The 24,089-nt window shown below is 42.3% G+C and overlaps 1 pseudogene; it reads left to right on the top strand.

Moving 5' to 3' along the window:
• Positions 1-1,095: 1,095 nt before the first annotated feature.
• LOC117162581 (uncharacterized) lies at positions 1,096-2,452 on the top strand (annotated as a pseudogene).
• The last annotated feature ends 21,637 nt before the right edge of the window (positions 2,453-24,089 follow it).

The following is a 24,089-nucleotide window of genomic DNA, read 5'->3' as shown; positions in this document are numbered from 1 at the left end:
AATACATTAAACCAGCAGCGGGAGTGTTATCACCATCACGAAGCCAGTGACGTCAGGTGTGTCACATTCGAAGGAGCACAACCCATTGGCAAAGGAACTCAACCACGCAGCCTCCCGCCACAGCTGGGCGAGCATCAAACCAACGAATTCCACAACTTAATAACACAACCAAACGAGTGGCCGTCGGGGAGGAACGAGGCGTTCCTCGCCAAGTATACACGCGACCTCACGACGCACGACAGTAAGGTAAGCTCGTTCCTTATATCGACCATCTCCTATCCTCGGCAACGATAGCAAGCGAAGACCAGCTCATCTCCCTGCGTCGGAGACGAGGCTATTGTAGCGGCCGATTCACATACGTATCGAACCGACTGGACGAGTACGAACAATCAGGGTGTCAGCAAAACTCCTTGCTAACGAACTACGAGAAACAACTGACGGACGCTGCGAGTCAATTCGAAGATATCCAATTCGAGTTAGAAGTATTAGACGAGGAGGAACAAGCGCGCGGCTTCGAAATAAGAGATCAGTACGTCGCGGTAGACATAAAGCTACAAAATCTTCTAAGGAAGCGCAAGCAGCATCGCCGTCGACATTCATAAACCTTCCAACCTGTGCATCATCCGCTAGTTCAAATCCGATAACTATTAAGTTACCAGATCTTCAGCTCCCTACTTTCGACGGAAGCTTAGAGAAATGGAACACGTTTTATGACATTTTTTTTCCACCATCGATAAAAATCCTAATCTCACGGAAGTACAGAAATTTCATTACCTGCAGTCCGCCCTGCAAGGAGAAGCAGCGGATTGCTTAAACGGGTTACCACTTAGTAATATAAACTACAGTCAGGCTATAAGGGTTCTTAAGAAGAGTTTCGAATGTCCACGATACACAACTGTCAGTCACGGCATGGCAATCATTGATTATCCAAAGTTAACCAAAGAATCTCCAACGGAATTGAGGCGCTTAGTCCACACATTCAAACAGCACATATCCGCGTTAAACAAATTAGGAGACTCTTACCCCGATACCAGTGCCGTACTTAACAGCCTCATTCTATCGAAAATCCCACCAAGAATCCAAAAATAATGGGAAATGACGCTGCCTAATAAGGAGCTGCCTCCGTACATTCAGCTATTGAGCTTCCTAGAGAGATTAGCACGAAGCTCCAGACCGATCACCACGGTCAAACAAACAAGAGAATCACCGGAACAAACCACTCTGGTCCGTCAACGCGCACCACGAGGGCATGCATTTACGGCGACACAGGTTACTCCGACATGCCCCACCTGTTAAGGACCACACCCCATTTGAAGGTGTGACACCTTCAAAACCAAATCCCTTCGCGAACGCATTCGGGAAGTCAAAGGAGCATCATTATGCCTCGGGAAAGGGCACACAACAAAACATTGTCTCGCGGGGTCATGCCGCGTCTGCGGTGAACGACATCATACGTTGCTGCATAGAGCAAAACACTATTCAGAATCTCGCTCCAGCACGCCCAGCCCGAAATCTTCCCCATCAAATAGTCGATCCACAACACCCTCTTTGCCACACTACTCACCACCCACTCGTCGCAAAAGGCACACAACAGACCACAGATCGGAACCACCACGAACAGCCGCGTCTAGAAGTCCACCTCCCAGTGACAGGCGAACACATAACCAATGACGCCGACGATCGACGACTCCGTTGACGACCGAACATACCAGACCAGCACCGTCCGAGTCACTATCCAATGATCTAGTCACCACAGCGCAGATTAACGTTTTGAATGATAAACGGCAACCAATCCGTTGTCGAGCGTTGCTCGACACCGGATCTAGTATGAATTACATTACCGAGAAATTAAAAAAATCGCTAAAAAATAAAGCACAACAAATGTTCGGTCCCAATCGGAGCTCTAGATACCTTGACGACGACCTCTAAGCGACACACCACGGCCACGATCACTTCCACTGACGGCACATACACACGGACATTAACGTTCCTTGTCATTCCGACCATATCAACCTTAATTTCAAGCGAACCCATCGATCGTTCGACACTTGAGATACCAAAAAATCTCAAATTGGCCGATCCACGATTTCATTCACCAGCTCCGATCGATGTGCTACTAAGCTCAGGTTCAACACTCGCGTCGATGTGTGTGGGACAAATCAACCTAACGCAACCAGACGAGCCTGAACTGCATCTGCAAAAAACGCGATTCGGATGGGTAATCGGGGGGAGTCCAACTTCCCAAACCGCGACAAATACATTTCACACACCCACGACGACTCTACAAGCAGACCTCGCGCGGTTTTGGCAAATTGACGAAGGACCCTCGATTACACATATCTCAGAGGCAGATCGACGATGCGAAGAACACTTCCAAGCCCACATCCGACGCACCAGCGAAGGACGTCGCTCTACCATTCAACGATCAGCTTCAGTCACCCGGATCCTCTGAAACGCTAGCAATTAAACGACTTGCCTCATTCAATCACCGATTCCAGCACGACAAACGCTTCGAATCAGAATATCGAACGGTAATACAGGAGTACCTGACATTGGGACACATGACGAAGGTCAATGTCAACCACTCCGACGACAACGGATACTATTTACCCCATCATAGCGTGATCGAAGCATCGACTCAAACCACCAAACTCCGTGTAGTTTTCGACGGATCGGCACCAAGCACTACCGGAATCTCCCTAAACGATACACTTCACACAGGACCAAAGTTACAGGAAGATTTATTTTACATACTAATTAGATTCCGCCGTCATCAATACGTACTCACTGGCGATATCGAAAAAATGTATCGGCAATTCCTCGTACGACCAGAGGATCGGAAATATCAAAAGATATTATGGCGCGGCTCGAGTTGAGAAACAGAAACATATCAGCTTAACACCGCAACGTTCGGTTTATCCGCAGCGCCGTATCTAGCCATTCGGTGCCTCAAGCAACTGGCAGAGGACGAAGGACATCGATTTCCACGTGCAGCGCAGGTACTGCAGCGGGATTTCTACGTCGACGACGCTCTTGTCACGTAATTTTTGGGGTTAGTTGATGAAAATAAAAAGTAGCTGAGTCGTAACACAACTATCGTCTTTATTTCACAGTACAGGTTTACATAGATTGGAGAGATGTTCACTGTTCGGTAGTTTTATCTATTTCTCCCCAGGTGTTTTCGTCTCATTACGGAGGAAAGCTCGGTGTGGGTGCGCCCTTTTTAATTAACAACGCGGATTCGCTGTTCGCACCTTCCGTTAGGAAAAGTGAGGGTAACGATCCACGATGCCAATTGGTTATAAGTCATGAAGATAGGAGGAGAAAGCCTTCTTCCAGCGCGGCTAGTAGGTAATATTGTTTATGGGAAAACCAGCTTTTTCGTTAGTCGAGTATTGGGTTTTTCCCATTAAGTAACTACCTGCTTTCCCGTAATTAGTAAGGACGTATAACAACCTAAGGGCTGTTTCAAGAACCATCCATAAACAGATAGAAGAAATAATAAACTTAAAATGTTTAGGTTTATGATGAGTCCTTGGGGTAATTGAGGGTACGGACTGAAGACCTGCATACATCCTGCCTCTAATGTGAAGCGACGTTACACTCTCACCGGAGCTGTGACGAGGGACGAAGCAATCACGCTTAGAACAGAACTCACCAATTTACTTCAACTGGCCGGCTTAAACATACGAAAATGGGCATCAAACGACAACAACTTATTACATGGACTTTCCATAGAAGAAACAAATCATCAATACTTTTTGGGCGGTTCGCAAACTTTGAAGACGCTGGAGGTGTTTCGGAATTCATCCGACGACTCCATTCTTCACTCGGTGGAAGTCAAACCCACCACCTCCCGAGTCACGAAACGAATCATTAGCTCGGAGATCGCAAAAATCTACGATTCGCTCGGTCTGCTCGCACCGGTGATTGTTCGGGCCAAGACGCTGTGTTACGACCGTTCGCGGAGAGACGTGATCGCGAGATAGCACGTCAACGAGAGTTGTAAATTCTCGCTACGATCATGTTAATCGACGCCGCGAAATAGTCGTTCCCCTGTTTCGTTTAGGATAACAGAGGTGGTTCAATGAATATAGCACTGTGTTAACACTAATAAATTAACGTTTATTTCAACAACTTATTAATTAGAAAGATATAAATGGAACAACAAAAGAAATGTAACTACGTAATGCGCGATATAAGATATGTATTGACTGTTTGGCTTCTCGAAACGTTCTGCCCGCCCTTCGATTTGTTGGTTTTTTCTGGAAGGCGACCCCCACTACGTTCGGATCACGCCACCTTTGTTTACGCCAGATAAAATAACGGCCACGAATCGACGCCTCTGGAGGTCGCTCCGCTTAATGAGCCATGCGCTTGCCACTACAATGTTTATTTGTCGGGCAGCCGCGACGATCCGTCCGCGACATTATAGTGCCGCGACCGACGGTTAAGAATATGATCTATGGCAAGCCGCATGGCGTAACACGCTGCTTCAACGAATATGGTCGTCGAAAATCAATTGGGATGAATCAGTTCCGATCGAGTTACATACAGAATGGGACAGGTACTACGCCCAATTACCCTTATTAAACAACATCAGGTTCCAACGCAAGGCAATAATGAAGTCGGCAACGGAAATTGAATTGCATGGTTTCTGCGATGCTAGCGAAAAGGCTTACGGAGCCTGTGTTTATCTCCGAACCCTTAACACTAACGGCCGTGTTTGTACCCAACTTTTAATCGCAAAATCGAAAGTCGCCCCGCTCAAGTACCAAACCATTCCTTGGCTTGAGCTGAGCGCGGCACTCCTTCTATAAATATAAATATATGTCGGGTTTACATTAGAGTTAGGGTTAGGCGAGTGAAACGAATCTTCGTTTGGGTTACACGTTGTCGTTATGCAATAGAGAAGACATTGACTAGTGCAAATACGATTATTATAGAACCGGACAAGTAACCGTGGTAGTTAGGTACTCGAGAAACTAATGTAGTATCGTGGACGAAAGGCCTGGGAAATATCGCACGAACTATGAACAGTGTCGCGAGAGCCGAGGCGCCGTCGGGCCCATCAGTGTGTCATCGGTCTTTTCAAGTGCATAGTTTCGTGGAAAAGACCTACGTGACCCTGGCTACGAGTGTCTGCAGAACACGTGTGCGGTGGGCCTAGGAAAAAGGCAATAGAATGGGACAACGGTCAGTCGAAAAGCAGTGTGCGAGTCGAGAAACAGAGCGCGAGTCGAGAAACAGAGTGCGAGTCGAGGAGCAGAGTGCGAGTCGAGGAGCCGAGTGCGAGTTGAGCGGAGACGGAGGTTGCGAGTGGCGTTGCCGAGAGAGTGTGGATTGCGCTGTTTTCTGTACGTTTGGTATGAATAGTTCAAGTTAAGCCACAATCGTCTTTTCTGTCTGATTAACATCTCTATTGTCCACTTTTTGTAAACATATTACATGACGATATTACACTAATGACAATGATCCTAGGTTCAATAACGAATCCGCGGCCGACGGGATGATAGATGAAAGTACTCACAAAATCTAAGTCGGATGCGTAATATTCACTGGTCGTAAAGGGTTACTCCTTTCATCAGTGAGATCGCGAGCGAGAATGCCTTTCCCGTCCCGATGATGGCACAGAGGAAAACTATAATGGGGTGTGTCTAAGGATACGAGATCATCGGATTCGTCGAGAAAAGCCTTCTTTCAGGAAGTAAGGGAAATTGGCGTTGCTGCTAATTGGTCAATCTCCATATCGGTGGTTAGAAAAAGGTGCTAGCCGCCCTCGTGGGAAAGTTGCTAGTGGGAGACACCGCTCGTTGAAAAATAGGTCTCCCCTATTTTCCCGTAGTTGGGACAAAGACTGTTTTTCTGTTTGAAGGACTTTAGTTGACTAAATCTTAAGATTTATAACGGGCCCTCGAGCTAGCCGAACATGTACTGCGGAGACGCATCGACATCTGGCAATCATCTTACTCGAAGAATAGGGTCTGCGTGTGGCGAGCCACGGGACAGAAACCGTTGGAATGTTTACTGTCGCGTGTCGCCACGAATATTTCTTTTAAGGAGAGCTATAGAATTACTCCATACCTTTTTTAGACAAAGCGTTTATCCCGTGACCGCGGCTACATTCGGCGACTGACTGTCCCCTCGAGCCCAAGCTCATTATCACAACTCTCGAACAATTACAATCGGATTGAATAACTACAATTGTTCAATTACAGCTATAATAGACTCTAGGTTACAATGTTGCGGGATTATCCAAAATTCCAAAGGCTCCGGTGTTCTTTCATCTCCGACATATAAATAATAAAAGACCAATCACCTCACCTTCTCGCGGGGCTCCCTGTCGCCCTGCACCGGCTTCGACCAGGATTAGGTTGGGGTTAGGTTGGGGTTAGGTTGGGGAGCATGAGGCGGGCATGGGTTCCCGGGGCATAGTACCATGCCCTGGGAAACCCCGATGGATCTGATGTTCTCTTACAGTCGGGTGGCGGCCGATCGGTGCCCTTGGCGCCCGTCGGTTCGCCGATCCGGTGCGGAGAACTTCGGAGAAGTTGGTGGGCCCATGCCTGTCAAGACCACACACCTCACCTTCTCGCGGGGCTCCCTGTCGCCCTGCACCGGCTTCGACCGGGACAGGGTGCGAAAGAGTGAGTGGCACCAGGACGGAGACTTCGACGACGACCTTGGCGAAAACAAAAAAAACAACATGGACATGGAGAACGTAAGCAACAAAGTTTACGATGCAGGGGAGGGATACCACAGTACCGGCGCAGTCGTGGGTAGTGAAGTGGGCCGCACTGCGTCGACATCTCGCGACCACGGCCGTTCGAGGGTGGACCACCAGGCCCCCGGACGTGTTTCTACGCCTGGCGATGAGACAGGAGACAGGAGGAAGACAACGGGAGGACAACCGGAGGACAACAGGATGGAGACCGCGGAGGAGCCTCCGAGGAGGGCGACGAGACGCTCGCTGAGAGCCGCGGACATCCGAGTACGTCTTTCTCGCACCGGCCATGATAGACGATGGCGCGTCACCGATGGCGGGGGGATCGCGGGGGCGAGCGAGGTCCGACGACGAGGAGTCGGTCGCCTCGGTCACCTCGCGCTCGTCGCTGGCTTCGATGGCGTCCAGGGGTAAGAGGAGGAGAATAGCAGCCACAACCCCGGAGGTGTCCGAAGAGTTGGAGGCGCAGATGAGGACGAGCTCCCCGGCGGACATCAGCGCGGGCCTGACGATGCACGTGTCCGAGATAATGTACGTCGCGACGACGTCGTCGAACCTGAAGGGGACCTACATCAGATCCCTGAAGAACGCGGCGAGCTACATCACCGCCGCCTGGAACACGTAATCCTCGAGGAGGACGAGGTCAGCGCGAGGCACCGACGACGTGGACGCGAGGCTGTCCGTGCTGGAAGAGGAGAATGCAGCCCTCCGCCAGGAACTGAGGAGACTGGCTGCTTGTATCCACGAGTGCCCGCGATGCGCAGACGCGACGCCCGAATACGTCCGTCCCCCGCGGGAATGCGGAAACGACAGGACGCGTCTAGACGCCCTGGAAAGAGTAGTCCGAGAATTGGGACCCTCCATTCTCAGGACCATAGAGGAACGATTCGGGGACACACGGTGGCAACACCCCCCCGCTCCGTCGATCCCCACGCTGCCCAACCGACGCCGCCCCCAAGGGAGCGGGAGGACGGGGGATGGGAACTGGCGGAGATGAAAAAGAAAAGGAGGAGAAGTAGGAAGAAGACGAACGGGACGAAGGCAGCCGCCGCCGCCGGAGGAGAGGCGGCGAGGAAAGGACCGATCGCGCCACCACCGACGCGGGCACGACGGCAGCAGCCCCACCCCGGCAGGACGACAGGCGCACCGAAAGCGAGCGCCCCCGCAACGCAGAAAGGACCACCGCGGACACCCAAGGTGGTCACCCCCCTTGCGCACCACGAACATCCGCGGTGACCCTGACGCTGAACGAGGGAGCGAGGATGTCGTACGCCGACGTCCTGGAAGCAGCCAGAACGAAGATCCCGCTATCGGAGCTCGGCATGGAGCGCTTGGAGATGAAGAAGGCGATGACGGGTGCCATCATAATCCAAGTCCCCGGAGACAAGGACAGGGGAAAGGTGACGCTACTGGCGACGCGTCTGGCCGAGACGCTGGACCCGATGGCAGTGAGAATCGCCACACCGACCAGGATGGCGGAGCTACGCGTGACCGGGATAAACATCTCGGTCAAGAAGGAGGAGCTGCGAAGAGCACTGGCCTCGGCGGCAGGATGCGGCAGCGCGGAGGTACAGGTGGGCGAGATCGGCGCCACCAGAGGCGGTCTCGGGTCGGCATGGATCAAGTGTCCGGCAGCAGGAGCCCGCAAGCTGGCCCAGGCGGAGAAGATAGCCCTGGGCTGGTCAACCGCGAGGATAAGGGCCATCCCGAAGCAGCCGTTGCAGTGCTTCAGGTGCCTGGAACTGGGGCACGTACGCGCCACCTGCGTATCCGGCGAAGACCGAGGGCACCTGTGTTACAGGTGCGGCGGGAGCGGACACCGCGCCAGAGACTGTCCCGCCTCCGCTCCCAAGTGCCCCCTGCGCCGCTCCAGGATAACTCACGATAGCTTTTGTCGTAAATGGACTACACATGTAATAATACAGTGCTATGTAAACGTGAGTGTTGATTTAAAAGGAAAACAATCTTAAATTGTTATCAGAAGTATTACGTTTGTCGCAAGTGGGCACTATGCTTGCATTTATACGAATTATACGAAATTATACTAGCACGACTTTGAACTAACGAATATCGGCCCCGTTGTATGTATCTTTCAAATGGATATATATATATGTAAGTAATGTAACTATCGTAGAGTTACTTCCAAAGTGCGATGCAATACCATATAATGAAAATACTATCTTGGGAGTAATTGTTTGAATATGTCGAATAAGTAGTTTTAGGAGACGGATAAATAACATTTTTTGAAATCTATATTGTTGAGGTTATTCGATGTGTAAACAGAGAAAACTCGTGAATAAATTGTAAGGCAGAAAATATATTTAAATAGAAGTGTAATTATAAGTAAGAATACAATTTGAGCTGATCCAGATCCGCAAGCTAGCTGTGTTACCCAATAACTGAAAACCCCGAAGTTAACGTCGCCTGTCTACTGTTTATGGTCTGTCTTCGTCGCAGTCTTTTGTCTACACGCTGTCGATGGCTTCAGTGCTGAGAAAACTAAAAAGACCAGATGTAGAGTTTTCTTAAAAGTGATAACCACTTCAACATATATAAAAAATATCTAGTAGATATTAATAGATTAATAATCGTAATAACTTTAAGCATTATCAAAAGTAATAAAGAAACTTCAAAGTCAAGTAATTTGTTGGAATTCTACATTTTTATATCTAATATACAAATATTAACGATTGCTAAGATAATCTCTGTGAGGTACGGCATTGTTATTTTAAGTTATGAAAGGATCTGAAAATCGTGGAGAACAACGTGATTAGCCGTGTTAATACAAAATTCTCCCTGTCTGGACATAGTTTATAAAATTGTCTGATGCCTACATAATAAAAGTTACATGACTTCAAGTATGGATATGATTAATATACACATACATATAAGCGTGTTTGAATGCAAATCGATTCCTATTACTAGTCGGACATGATGGTGGTCGAGAGATTATTATTGCTCTATATATTATTTTGCTTATAATAGTATTATTACGAACTCGTTGCTTTTTAATAAAAAGCTAATAATTGTGCATTATGTGCATTAAATAAATGAAACTTATGTTTCTGCTGACCATAATAGATGCTTCAATATAAAAAAAGGAAATATAAAAGGAAATAATTAATTGAATAACACTACCATGAAGAAATAGATATATAAACTAATAATCTCTCGAATATAGTAGGAAAATAGTACAGAATATTAATAAGAACTACAGTACGTTGACGTTTACTATTACTTAGTAGATCACGAGCAATAATAATGCGAGTTTAGCTAATGAAGACCGAAAAGTTGAACTTGGATGCGATTTGGTCTGATTTCGCAAAATTGCTTATTATAATACGTTGGCCTTCAAACGCAAATTATAGAACGTAGGCATAGACGAATCTGAATTTTTTTTCTTTTTTTTATTTAATTCTTTTGGTAAAATTTTTTAACTGTTTGATTATCATTTGGGTGACTACTCCCAGCAGGATACCATCTTCGTGTTTGTTAGGTTGTGTCCTTTGTGAGGTCTGCTGGGTGTCTCCTTTTCAGTCTTCTTTCCATGCTTGAGGTGTTGATCGTTTCCGCAGCTAGCCGGTTTGGGTATGTTCCTAATCTTTCTTTGTATTTTTCTGCATATCTGCTAATTTCCTCTTTGACCGTTGGTATTCCCAGATCCTTCCGTATGTCCTCGTTTCTAACGTACCATGGGACGTTTACTATTGTTGTAAGAATTTTTGCTTGTATTGTCTCTATTTTGTTTATATGGCTCATTGCTGCTGTCCCCCATAGTGATATTCCGTACGTTGAGATTGGTTTTATGATCGTTTTGTATACTTTTAATTTATTTTCTATGCTTAATTTGGATTTTCGACTTGTTAGCCATTGCATTTGTCTCCTTGTTGTCTGTATTTTGTCTATTATTGATTTAGTATGCTGTTTCCATGTGAGTTGTGTTTCTAGGTGGAGTCCTAGGTATTTGACTTGCCTTGTTTGCGGTATGTGCGTGCCGTTCAGTAGGATGTTTGGTGGTGTCTGTTTTCGCAGTGTGAGTGTAATATGGTTGCATTTATAGGGGTTTGCTTTTATTTGTTTATCTTGCAGCAACTTTTCTATTTTTGTGATATGTTCTTGTAGTAATGTGACTGCTGTTACAGGGTTAGTGTGTCTGACTGGTACAGCTGTGTCGTCCGCGAATGTCAGTATTTTGCTATTGGTAGTTGTTGGTATCTTGGTCGTGTATAGTGTGTATAGTGTTGGTCCTAAGACGCTTCCTTGTGGAACCCCTGCCTTGATGTCTTTAACTTCAGAGTATGTGTCCTTCATTTTTATTACGGAGGTTCTGCTGCTTAAGTAAGATTTTATTAATTGGTATATTTGCTGCGGGAATTGTTTCCTAATTTTTTGTAGGTGGATTTTTTGTAGTGGTTTATTTTGTCAAATGCTTTCTCTATGTCCATAAAGAGGGCTGCACAGTATTGTTTGTCTTCTAATGCTAGTATTATTTCGCTAATGAGCCTCTGCATTTGCTCTACCGTGGAATGTTTGTTTCTGAATCCAAATTAGTGATCTGGTATTAATTTTTCCTTCTCTATTATTGGTTTTATGCGGTCGTATATTATTTTCTCTAGTATTTTGGAAAACACAGGAAGTAGTGATATTGGTCTGTAAGATGCAGTTTGGTGTGGGTCTTTGCCTGGTTTAGATAACATTATGATCTGTGCTGGTTTCCATTGTTTAGGAAAGTATTGAATTCTTAGTATTGCATTGAATATTATTGTCATTAGTCTTATCGCTTTTGGCGGAAGGTTTTTCAAGATTTTACCATTGATTAGATCTATTCCTGGTGTTTTATTGTTTTTTGTTTTCTCGATTATGTTTCTAATTTCTTGTGCTGTTGTTTTAGGTATGGTGTAGTGTTTGTCAGTTGAGGTACTAGTGGTTTGCGCATCCTCGTCCGTATGACTATTGTGGTTGCTGTTGTTGATATTATGTGGTGTAAATGTATTGTAAAGGTGATTGGAAAATTCTTCAGCTTGATCTTCGCCGCTTCTTGCCCATATGTTGTCTGCTTTTCTGATTACTGGGATTAGTTTTGTTGGCTTCTTTATTTTTTTCGTGGCTTTCCATAGGGAGTAGTTGGAGTTTTCGTGTGCAGAGAGTGACTCTATGAATTTTGTGAATTCGTTATTGTTGTGCTCTTTTATTTTGTTTTTTATTTCCTTTGCAAGTTTGTTTAGGTGTTTTCTGTTTTCTCGTGTTTTATGTTTTCGCCATTTTGCTTTCGCTTTTCTTTTTTCTCTAATTTTTTCGAGGATGTCTAGTGGAACTGTTTTTGTTTGTCTGTTGGTTGGTTCAGGTATAGTGGTTGCCCATGCTGCTTCTTGGATAGTTTCTGTAAATGTTGTTACTGCCTGTTCGATGTGTTCGGGTGTTTTCAATGGAATGTTGCAGTTGGTTTTGCTCTCGATTATTTCTTTAAAAGTTTGCCATTTGGTGGTTCTGTTGCATAGTGTCTCTGGATTGCTATGAGGTATTGGTTTGTTTCTATATGCAATTATTATGGGTGTATGATCGAAGCTAAGCTCGAGGCTGGGTATTATTTTTAATTTATTTGCGTTCAGTCCCTTTGTGACTGCAAGGTCGGGTAGGTCAGGCATTTTACTCAGGTCTGTCGGTCAGTATGTCGGTCTTCCTGTGGATAATATATTGAGGTTGTTGTTTCTAATGTATTTTTCCAGGATTCTACCTCGAGGTGTGGTAATTCTTGATCTCCATAGCGTGTGCTTTGCATTGTAGTCTCCCGCTGCGATAGGCCTGTCACCTAAGTGTTGAAAGTACTCCTCCCACATTTGTGATGTCATTTTGTGTCGCGGTGGTACATATACTGCTGACAACAGGAAGTGGTTACTGCTAGTTTGTACCGTAACGGTGGTTGCTTGGGTATATTTCTTTCTTACTTGGCTATGTAAGTGATGTTTGATATCACTGCGGTCCCTCCGTGTGCTTTTCCTAAGGGGTGTTTGGTATCATATATGGTGTAGTATGGTAGTTTCATGTAGCCTTTTGGCGTGAAGTGCGTTTCTGAAACAAGTAATATGTCTATATTGTTGTTGTACAGGAATGTTTTAGCTTCTAGGTCCCGTTGTTGTAGGCCATTTGAGTTCCAGGCCGCTATTTTCAGCGTGTCTGTTTTTATTTTTTGCTTAGCATGTTTGTAAGAAGTTGTAACATGACTGTAATTTGTTGCGTTTGCTGTCTAAGAACTGCGTTTTGTTTGCTTATCATTTTTGTTAGCATTTCGGTGTTTTCGGTGGATTGTTTGAGCAGTTCCTTTATTTCTGTAGTGTCGTTGCTGTGATGGTTCTAATTTTGGTTGTCTAAGGATGGCAGTTGGTTGATTACTTGTGCGTAGCTTCGGCTACCAACGGTGTTGGTGTTACCGTGGTTATAGTTCATTACGTGCTGTAAATTTGGTATTGTCTCAGTTTCTGTGCTATTCTGTTGCGCGTGAAAGTTATTGCGTGTCCTGTTTCGAAGCGGCGGAAACAGTTTACGTTGCAATTGTTTTCTGACTACACAGCCTTTGTAGCTAGCTGGGTGGATTCCATTGCAGTTGTAGCATTTTACTTCATTTATTTTTCCTATGTACGGACAGTTTATTGTTAGGTGTTTTTCTGCTCATTTGACACACGCCGCGTTTCTGTTGCAGTAATTTTCTGTGTGTCCATATTGCTGACACCGTATGCATTGCGGTATGTCTTTTTTACGTCTGGGTGGCTGCACTGTTACTATTGTGTTTAGAACCTTTTTAATTTCAAAAATTTCGGTGTTATTATTTTTAGGTTCGAATTTTATTAGAAATAGCGGTAATGGTTGCTTCGTATCATACCGGGTTATATTGTTTATTGCTTTTACCTGGTCTCCGATTTTAGCTAGTTCCTCGCATATTTTATGAGTATTTGTTTTTGGGTGTAATCCTCTGAATACTGCTTTGTAACTTTTATCAGTTTTGAGCTGGTAAGTGTAATAGCCGGCGTTTTTTTTCTTTTAGTGTTTTTGTCACTTTTCTGAAAGTTTCTGGGGTGTTAGTTTGTACTTTTACCTGGTCTAGTTTTAATTGTTTTATACTGTAATTTTCTTTTCCTGCCACGTTGTTCAGTAGTTCAATGAGGGGGTCTATTATTTGGGCTGCAATGTAAATTGGCGGTGGTTTGGCGATATGGGTTATTGGTTTTCCGACTGGGTCTGTTTCTTTCTCTTCAGGCAGTGCGCTGAAGGAGTTTCGGAAAGTAATTTCTTGTAGCCATTGTTGCTTTTCTGCTTCGATAGCTTTCCTAACGTTCGTGTTTGGTGTCATTTTGCGTTTTTTATTGTAAATTGCCACCTTCCAGCTTTCATCCTGGTGGGTTAGTTCGTTGTTGGTTTTATTCTCGTCATTATTTTGTATTGTTTCCATTTCTATTTCATTTATAGGTGAGCACTCCTGTTCTGCGTTTAGTGATTGACTTGGATTTGATATATTTATAGCTTTGTTTATGTAATATGTTTCATCTTTGCTTATTATTTTTATCGGTGGTATGTGTTGTTGCACTTTGGATTTAGTAATAATAATCTTATCAGTAGAAAACACGGATTGTCCACCATTTGGCTATGGGCGTTGTCGTTCGTCACTTTCTTTTACCTTCTTGCCGCACTTTCACTGAAGCACTGTTTTACACGTCCGTTTAGCTCGGCTGCTTGGGCAGAACTGCGCATGCTTTTGACCTGTAACTTTGGTTTCTTTTTATCATTTCTCTTGCCATCGCTCCTATTGCGCTATTCGCCAAGGATTGTAATAAACAGTTATCTTTCGTTCCTCAAAAAGTTCTATAACTTACATATTCCGTTTAAGAAAATATGCTCTGTCCCTGTGGGATTTTTATGGAAAGAAATGTTATCCTTAGGAAATTTTTTAAAAAGTGTTGTCATGGAACAGACATTTTAGAATCTGCATAATAAAAATTCCATGAAAACAAGTTATTTTAAAACGTATAATAAAAGACGTTACATAAAATAAATAATACAGTACGAATAATGTTGTATTATTCATAAGATTATTTAATAAAAAAATATGAAAATTATAACGTAAATAATTCACAGTTTCAGGAGAAGTATTAAATGGAAAAAAATATTTGTTCAGAATAGTACTTAAATAAAATTCTTTTACCATTTAAATGAATAGAAATACATAAAAATTATGTAATATAATATATAGACAATATTATACATTATACAATGTAATATGTATTCGGGTTTACATTAGGATTAGGGTTAGAGGCGCTTAATGATTCTTCAATAGAATTAGACATTGACGTGGTACAACAATGGTAAAGTTTATTAACACAAGTATGGATATTACAGCGTTGGCAATTAACCGCGGTGATTAGGCACTCGTGACACTAATGGCAATGGCCTCAGGTTCGATAACGAATCTGCGGTCAACGGGATAACAAAATATGTTTCCTTCCAAAGTACAAGTTGTACTCAACTTGCTTGTCTACGGTACAAGTATCACTAAACTAACTCTTCATTAGAACGTAGAATATTCAGCGAGAGTAAAGATGCTATGTAACTCGATAATGAGACCTCACGAGAGGTCAGAGACATTCCGTTACGATAATGTTGCAGAGGAAAACTATGATGGGGTGTGTCTACGGACCGAGATCATCAGATTCGTCGAGGAAAGCCTTCGTTCGGAAAGTGAGGGAAATTGACGTTGCTAATTGGTCAATTTCCATGTTGGTGGTTAGAGAAGGCCGCCCTTGAGGGAAAGTTGCTATCGAGAAGCGTCGTTCGTGTGAATAATAGATTTCCCCTATCTTCCCGTAGTTGGGACAAAGACTGTTCGTCTGTTTGAAGGACTTTTGTTAACTAAATCTTCTGTAAATCTAAATAATCTAAATAATCTGTAATCATCTTACCCGAAGAATAGGGTCTGTGTGTAGCGGGCCACGGAATAGAAACCGTTGGAATGTTTACTGTCGCGTGTCTCTACAACTATTTCCTTTTAAGGAGAGCTATACTATTACTCTATACCTTTGTTAGACAAAACGTTCCCTTCACTGCGGCTACGTTCGGAGGCTGATTGTCGCCTCGAGCCTAAGCTCAATATCACAAATCTCGAACAAATACAATCGGATTGAATGACGACAATTGCTTAATTACGGCTATGAATAGAATCTAGATTATAATGTTAGGGGATTTTCCCAAAATTACAAAGGGAAGGCTTCGGTGTCCTTTCACCTCCGACATATATATAAGAAACGAGAAAATATATAGAGAGTAGAATCGATCAATAAACTAAAAATATATACGGACGCTAAAATAGGCGCGCGCTACAGTCGGCGCGTAATATGGAGTGAAAAGAGCATTCAAACGTCAAGATAGCTCAAACAGGAATGAGGTAACATCTAGTTTTCTTCAAAATCATTATAAGAATGCAGTTTGCGCGATGCCGGTGTAACGTCAATTTTATCAAAGGCCACCGCGTACCCTCAATTACCCCAGGGACCCACCATAAACTTAAACTTTTAGTTTATTATTTTTGTGTTATCTGTTTATGGATGGTCCTTGAAACAGCCCTTAAGTTGTTATACGTCCTCACTAATTACGGGGAAAGCAGGTAGTTACCTAATGGGAAAAACCCAACACTTGACTAACGAAAAAGCTGATTTTTCCCATAAACAATATTATTAACATGACCAATTGGCATCGCGGATCGTTACCCTCATCTTTCCTAACGTAAGGTGCGAACAGCGAATCCGCGTTGTTAATTAAAAAGGGCGCACCCACACCGAGCTTTCCTCCCTAATGAGACGAGAACACCTGGGGAGAAATAGACAAAACCATCGAAGAGTGAACATCTCTCCGATCAGTGTAAACCTGTGCTGTGCTAGAAAATAAAGACAATAGTTGTGTTACGACTTAGCTATTTTATTTCATCAACCAACCCTTAAGTTTACTGGCAGAAGAAGGGTTAAGCGCTTTTTAAGTGCGTATTCGCTTTTAATACTAATATAAAAATAATAAAAGAGAAAAGTTATTTATTCCTAAGCGAAAAATGTGGTAAGAGAATAATTTTCTCATGGTTGAAAATTTGAAGTCCATTGATATTTTCTCTATAACATTTTTATTATCACGACATAGTATCTGAAATTTTGACCAATCCAATGATTTTTATTCTTAGAAATATCTTGAATACGGAGAATTAAGAAATGTATAGTGAAGGATGTAAATAATGAAAATAAATTATGGTGGAGGAATCAACGAAGGAAAGTTATTTTGCTAATTATTATACGAATGAATATTCAAAATGTCGCGCAACGACTACTAAACTATTTAATAAACACTAACCTTACCCGGGTTAACGAAATGACTGGTTTAAAGATCTAATTTAAAATTGTACATTTATAGTTATTTCTTTTGTTCATCTAGCTTTATGTGAATTCTTATATTCTCCGATTAATTGATTTCTCAACTTTTAAAACTAGTTATGTGACCGGGCCTGATGAGATTAGTGTCGCAAGCCAGCCGGAAATTTTCTTCAATTTCTGATCTTCGGCTGATTTTCAGTATTTTGCCTCCGACCTTTCACCAGCAATTAGATTTGACAAACGAAATGCAATGTAAGACTTACCAACGTTTAGGCCATGTATCTTCTAACTGCAACAGACTGCCGCAGCGTTAAATTAAACGATAAATTATGATCCAAATAAACGTATTGACCCAGATTCATATACCGAAGAAAGCGAGGATAACACGAATCAACCTTGTTGCGTGTCGTGTAAAAATTCTGATCATCCTGTTCACATCAAGATTGCTTTCAACGCTTATTGTTAGTGTTAAAAAGGCGATGACAAAAGAGAATTTGGAATATTAACGAAGAGCGGAACAAATAAATACGATTCGTTTGTGAAACAAGTGACTCAAAAATTACTTGCAGAAAAAATTCCATCGAATAATAAATTAGATAATTGTCCTAACCTCTGTATTCCCTTATTTCATCGCGATATATCTGATGGCTAAATATGAACCACAATCCTAACACTGTCCTTGGAGAAGCGGCTAAATACAATACAAAGGTCAAACTCTAAACTTATAGGGGAAATCTTCACGTTTATACCGCAGCAACATAGCTCAACAGTGAACCGGCTCCTTTCACTTCACTAAATAATAGGGCGACGATCTCCTAGACGAGTCCAGTAACTCGGCGGTAAGAACAGAGCATCGCATGCAGCATTCAAGATTTCCAAACATATCCTACCGCCACGTATAGACAATAGAAAGCTACATCTGTATATCTATTATTAAACTATGTCTTGTTCCCTAACAATGTTTCAAATCAACCAAAAAATTTAAGAGAAAATAGTGCTTGCCCTCCGTATAAATGAAATATCATAATGGAACTTTCGGGCAGCCGACTAACTCAGAGACCAACTGACTCAGAGTTCAAAGTAATTACCCGTGCTTCCAGGTTTTTTCCTGAAACACGACTTGGGAAATCCCCCAACACAACAATCCCCAAAAATTTCGGAAATCCCCAAAACACATCTCCAAAGTAACAGCCCAACAATGGAACTTATTTAGAGCAGCCTCTATTTCTGTCAACAAACAAGTGGTCCGTAATGTACCGTAATGAGTTTCATGTCCTTTCAATTGTTCGTTAAATTTATTGTTTAGCATATCCACTCGAGAAATTTCGAGTTCTAGAGCATCGTTTGTTCTTCAGAAATTTGGATTATTTTCTCTTGTCTGCTGCTACATGTTGCTGTTATTTTATCAACTTCTTTCAACATAGGTGCTTGTTCTTTCTTTTTCAAGTAATATATCATTGTCCGTACCTTTGGATTTTACTTTTTTAACTGTATGTTCTTCATCTAAATTTATTACATAGTCTTCAGCTTCCATTCTGGCTTGTTTTGTTACTGACTCGAACGTATGAACTGCACGTCCTTATACTGAGTAGGTTTTTAAATTTTGTCTGGCGTTTGATATTACTTTTAGGCGATGATAACTCAAGCAAGGATTTAAACACTGATCCATCATTTGCTTTTTGCACTTCAGATACACTATCTTTTTCATTATCACATAAATTATTTTCGATAATAGGAGTTGAAATCTTTGGTTCACTGATACTGATTTCATTGGTTTCTTCAAATTCCTTAACGTTATCTTTAGGAACTTCGATATCGTCGTTATCACAATCATTTGAAACAATTTTACCTACTACCTCATCCTCAGCTGTAGCATCACAGCATTTCATTAAAGGAGAAATATCCTCCACTTTATTAATTTTAATAAAACATTATTTTTCAGTACTTTTTTCTTTTTAATAATTCTGATGTTTCTTAGGAACTTTCTACTATATCTTCTGCATCATGTTGAGTTTGATTTTTTTTTCTTCTATGAACTTAAGATCTTGATTTAAGCTTTGTGTTTCGCTATATGATTTATTACTATTAACTACTTCGACAATATTTTCATATTTTTTGTAAAGTAAATCATATTTATCATCTGATATACATTTTGAAGTAATTTCTGTCTGTATATTTTTTCCTTTCCCCTACTTCTTTTTCTCCTACTAATGAATTCTTTTTATACACTAAAATAATTTTTGTATCTTTAATTTTGTTAAGTTCAATTCTTATTTTTAATAATTTACTTTTATCTAATTTAGATAATGCTTGTGAATCTTCTATTACATCTTCCATATCATTTTGAGTGTAGCTCCTATCTTCAGTAAATTTAATATTTTGAACGATATCATTAATTTCATTAGCTCTTTCGGTATCAAACAAATCGCACTTATTATTTGATGTACCTTTTGAATTAACTCCTGTCTTTGCAGTTTTTTCTTTTGTATTTTCTTCGACTTTTCTTTGTTCTTTTAATCCACTCTTTTCATTTTGTAGGATCTTTCTTGTATCTTCGTCCTTTTTAACTTCAACTTTACCCAATCTCCTAGGTCTGCCTCTATGTTTCGCTTCTCTCTTTGCGATATTAGCATCTTTGTTTTCTTCTGATTGCTTTTCATTATCACAACACTTCGATCGCCGACTACGCGATAGGGGACTATCAAATAACATATTTATACGTAAACGAGATATTTCATTCCTATTACGTTGGCTTAAATCCGCTTCATCAATTGCTATTACACTCGTTACTGCATTATCATTTTCTACAGATTTACACCTATCGCTATCACTAGCTGTGTCCGTTAAAAGAACTTTGCTTCGTTGACGCGCATTAGTTGTTTCGCTTTCACTATCTGAAATTGATCACCCACTCCCTATGGTAGAATCAATCAATCCTAATGTACACATCTACAAATTTAAAGCCATCGTAGCAGAATATCCATCCACTAGGTAAACAAAATAAAAACCTGCCAAGCACGAACGCGGTATAGATTGTTGTCACCTGTTCGATTCGTGCTACATTTGACTAAAAAACTCGTGCGAAGTTATTTGAAATATAAAATTCGAATTAACATCTAGCTTTCAACAACCTGTCTAAAGATACCGCTCACAAACAAGCTATCATTTCTTGAAACAAATATATAAGATTTATTTATGTTATCAATTTTGTTGTGTGTCGAAATACAGCCCAATCAAAACATTCTATGGACCAAATAAAAAAATTGTTGACATTGATTGTCAACAAGTCCTATAAACTAAGATTTTTCATATTTCTTCTGCTTTTGATAATTAGACACAACCTCCCGCTAGCCGATGAGTCATTCTGCTATATTTGGCTTATCCTTTGTTATTATACAAATTGCTGCCATTTTTCACGGCTGACCTACTAATTCGTTTAGAGACTAGACACTACGTTAGATATTTTAATCAAATAAACTCATAATTGTAGCGATAAAATACTTCCTATCAGTACAATATATGATCTAAAATTTAAACATCCTGCTTCAGGACGACACATCCAGTGAATTAACGGCGCCTGAACAATCCCTTAAAACGGGTAAATCTATAACTTTATTATCTAATTTCAACCTAATATCCAAAAACTGATCAACATAATTTCACTATGCCCAAAAAGCATCGCCTTACAAATGATATCGATATTTACGACATTTCTTTGCTATATGAGTATAGTATTATTTGTTATAGATCCAGACCACCGACCTCGGCCAGGGCTATCAAAATTCGCCTTCGTCATGGCCAATAACCAATATAATATTAACTACGATAGAAACTGTCATTGTTAATTTAACACTAGCTATCATCGCTATAATACGAATGACCTATATACATATTAAATAAACTATAATAAATAACTTATTATCTTTAAATACACCTTGTCTTATTTATCTACACTTTCCTTTGTCTTGCAATCTACGTCCACCTTGATCTACGCATTGTCGCGTAAAATTCGTGATAAAAAAGGAGGAGCGGAGCAATAGCTTAACTTGACTGTCCTTGGAATAAAGTAAAACCCGAGCGAGAACGAAAAATATTTATTGCGGGTAGCCGCAACCGCGGCTTCGACCTTGCAATCCACTAGCGATAAAAAGTTCGCGTACAAGGTAAATAGCGGGCAAAAGAACGATATAGAGCATAGAGTGTAGAGTATTGCAGCGTCGCAGAAAAAGAAAAATCAACAGCTTGGTCGATCATTGCGCAGCAACAGATCGAGCAACAATACAAATGATCATGGAAGTGCGTTTCTGCTGCCCGGTCTGTTCGAACTATGACGATTTGTCTTTCTGATCTTTCCGACTCGACAGTCGCACCGTTCACTCGACCGTCGACTATAAATTGTTTCGCATTTTCTAGAGAACGGACACTTGAAACTACGTGCTTGCGGTACATTCGATAGCCAGGACAGAGGGATCATTCGTGAGCCTGTTTTCGTCCTGAGAGACGAGAAAATTATTAGAAATTCAATGGTGCAATTGTACGCGGTTTTATGTAACTTTGATTCTATGCGTGAACGATATTTAGCACAGAGGAGAAGGGTTAACATTTGCGCACTAATAGGTTCCTACGTAGCTAAAATAAAGCAAAAGTAGCGCGAAATTAAGGAATGACAATTGAGAAATTTCTTGGATGATCTACGTTTATTACGCACTGGTTGCCTGCGAGAATCGGTATCTAGTAGCATCTAAGTTGTCCGAGAGAGTTTCACGATAAAGGGACAGATCTCTGCCGATACTCTCTATCTGACTATCGTAGCAGATCTGCGTACTTTTGCAAGGTTCTCCAAATTAATACAAATTTCTAACTACCGTAAAATCGAGATACTATACGCCGTAAAGCAAAGATAAGGAGAGTGGCGATGACCTCAGAAACGCGAAAAATATCTTAGAAGGTAGAATTTTGGTTCCCCTCTTGACGTGTCTGCTCGGCGCCACCTCCGGCATCGTGACAACCACCGTATGCCCTAGGACGCCCTTACAACCTCCTTTACATCGTATATGCTCTTCTCGCCGGGATCCCGAAACGTTCGTAACCTAAGGCGCTAGCCACTGCGCTGCCGTCGTCCGACACTAGTTAGTGTCGAGTGGTGGTTTTTGCTGTTTAGTGCCGCCACAAATTCTTTATAAGTATTTAATATGTCGGAGATGAAAGGACATCGGACCCTTCCCTTTGGAACTTCGGGAAAATCCCTTAACACCGTAATCTAGATTCTATCATAGGCGTAATTAAACAATTGTCGTTCTTCGATCCGATTGTATTTGTTCAAGATTTGTGACAATGAGCTTGGGCTCGAGGCGACAGCCAGTCGCCGAACGTAGTCGCGGTCACGGGATGAACGCTTTGTCTAACAAAGGTATGGAGCAATTCTATAGCTCTGCTTAAAAGAAATATTTCTGGCGGCACGCGACAGTAAACATTCCAACGGTCTCTGTCCCGTAGCTCGCCACACGCAGACCCCACTCTTCGAGTAAGATGATTGCCAGATGTCGATGCGTCTCCGCAGTACATCTTCAGCTAGCCCGAGGGCCCGTTATAAATCTTTAGATTTAGCCAACTAAAGTCCTTCAAACAGACAAACAGTCTTTGTCCCAACTACGGGAAAATAGGGGAGACCTATTTTTCAACGAGCGGCGTCTCCCACTAGCAACTTTCCCTCGAGGGCGGCTAGCATCTTTTTCTAACCACCGATATGGGGATTGACCAATTAGCAACAACGCCAATTTCCATTACTTTCTGAACGAAGGCTTTTCTCGACGAATCCGATGATCTCCTGTCCTTAGACACACCGCATTATAGTTTTCCTTTGTGGCATCATCGGGACGGGAAAGTCATTCTCGCTCGCGATCTCATCGATGAAAAGAGTAACCCTTTACGACCAGTGAATATTACCAGTGAGTACCTAACTACCGCAGTTACTTGTCCGGTTCTATAATAATCGTATTTATACTAGTCAATGTCTTCTCTATTGCATAACGACAACGTGTAACCCACACGAAGATTCGTTTCACGCCCCTAACCCTAATTCTAATGTAAACCCGATACCCGCCCATCCGCTACTATCGGAGACAAGATCCCACTGGAATTATGGAAAGGTAAGGGATGTGACATCCAAGGGGAGATCAACGGACTGAGAGTATTTGGGTGCAGAGTTCGGTACCTCTGAAGTCCAAGCGGAGGAAAATTCGATAGCAGGGCAGATGATGGGATATTTGTAGGTTACGACAGATAAGTCAAAGGCTATACAATTTACCTGCCAAGGACAAAGAAAGTGATAATATCTTGTCATGTCAGGTTCGATGAGAATACGTTTCCCTATAAGAGTGTTAAGATGAATACGAGCAATATAAAAAGGAGGTCCTCAGAATGGATATGGGACGTAGAAGATTTTGAACTTTGAAGGGGAATTGACCAGACTGACGTCGAAACACAAAGTGATGGCGAAAACGATGAAGGGGAGACTGACTACTTCATGGACAATTTAACGAGTGAGGATAATACGGGGGAGGCTGTGAGTATACCGACTGAGCCCAGGAGGTCGGCAAGATTACATAAACCAAAGACGTGTGATAGTTCCGTTCATGTTGCGACCGTTTGCAAAACTCAAAGCATGTGTGTACCTGCGAATGTGTAAGGGGCCAGGTGCTCAAAAGTGGACTGATGCAATAATGGAGGAGTTAGACAATCTAAAAAGTAAAGACGAGTGGGACATTGTGCAAAGGCCCTTGAACAGAAACGTTATAGACTGTAAATGGGTGCTTGTAATAAAAAGAGACGCTGATAGGGACCTTTTTTGAGCGAGGAGGGGAAAATGCAGTTACGCATACCCAGCGTCACTGAGTTATGTGGGACTCGGCAGATGACGTCGCCATACCCACTAAAAACCCCACCTCCTATGCACTGCATTGAGA

Source organism: Bombus vancouverensis, chromosome 11 (genome assembly GCF_051014615.1).
Source record: "Bombus vancouverensis nearcticus chromosome 11, iyBomVanc1_principal, whole genome shotgun sequence".
Lineage (NCBI taxonomy): Eukaryota > Metazoa > Arthropoda > Insecta > Hymenoptera > Apidae > Bombus > Bombus vancouverensis.
This window is presented reverse-complemented; position numbering and strand designations above follow the sequence as displayed.